This window comes from Cebus imitator, unplaced genomic scaffold (genome assembly GCF_001604975.1).
Source record: "Cebus imitator isolate Cc_AM_T3 unplaced genomic scaffold, Cebus_imitator-1.0 Scaffold70, whole genome shotgun sequence".
Classification (NCBI taxonomy): Eukaryota; Metazoa; Chordata; class Mammalia; order Primates; family Cebidae; genus Cebus; species Cebus imitator.
In genome coordinates this window covers 3,913,998-3,915,154 of record NW_016107385.1, presented here as the reverse complement: position 1 = coordinate 3,915,154, position 1,157 = coordinate 3,913,998, and the positions used below count along the sequence as shown (strand labels likewise).

General features: G+C 40.4%; 1 protein-coding gene across 1 annotated transcript in view; it reads right to left on the bottom strand.

The window, feature by feature from the left end:
* The window catches only part of RTF1 (RTF1 homolog, Paf1/RNA polymerase II complex component), an 80,970-nt gene that overhangs the window by 43,499 nt on the left and 36,314 nt on the right, over window positions 1–1,157 (bottom strand). The window lies entirely within an intron of this gene.

The window sequence follows — 1,157 nt, the reverse complement described above, 5'->3', positions numbered from 1 at the left end:
AAAAAAAAAAAAAAAAAAAAAAAAAAGAATAACAGCTGGGCTACTGACAAACTACACTGGAATAAAGTCAAAAGAACTGGGATAGGGCCCAATCCTCTAACCAGAGACTGTTTCCCTATCTATAAAGTAGGAATAATAAAACTGCCTTGACCACCTGTCAGTGGTCAAGTAGTGTAAGACTAAAAGGAGACAGAGTAAAAAAAGTTTTAGAGCACCAGATACCAGGAAGTTCTACATACCTGCGAGGTACTATTTTATAAAAAGAAAATGAGAATTTCCATGAGTTTGTTCTCTCATCTGTGGGAAAAAAACGTTAAGATGATCTCTAAGACTTCGTAACATTACAGGTTTTCATATGAACTGAGTCAAAATAATTTTAAGGAAGGTTCTATAGTCATTATTCTAATTACTGACAATGGCCAGAAAAGAGATGTGTTTGAGAGGGCACAGTTCCTGATTTAGCTGGTTTTTTTTGAAAATAAAAAAGAGTCAGAGGAAGATAAGTGCGGTGGCTCACACCTGTGCTAGGATCAGCACTTTGGGAGGCTAAGGTAGGCGGATCACTTGAGATTAACAGTTCGAGACCTGGCATACACAGTGAAGCCCCGTCTCTACTAAAAATACAAAAAAAAAATAGCTGAGAGTGATTGCATGCGCCTGTAATCCCAGCTACTTGGGAGACCGAGGCACAAGAATTGCCTCCTAGTTGGGAGGCAGAGGTTGCCGTGAACCAAGATTGCACCACTGCACTCCAGCCTGGGTGACAGAGCAAGACTCTGTTTCCAAAAAGAAAAAAGAAAAAAGAAAAAAGGGTCAGAGGCATTGAAGAGTAAATGCAATCTTTTTTTATCCCAAGTGACAGGAGGCAGTATATGCAATTTAATGTCAGCCTGAACACATGAAGAACAGCTTAGCTTTCTTTCTTTTCTAGTATGTAATTAATCAGACAAAGTACAAAAGACAATATTGTATTTCATCATCAAGCAATCAATCACATACATTTAACTAGAAAGCAAAGAAAAACCTTGCACTCGGGGTCGGGCGCGGTGGCTCAAGCCTGTAATCCCAGCACTTTGGGAGGCCGAGGCGGGTGGATCACGAGGTCAAGAGATCGAGACCATCCTGGTCAACATGGTGAAACCCCGTCTCTACTAAAA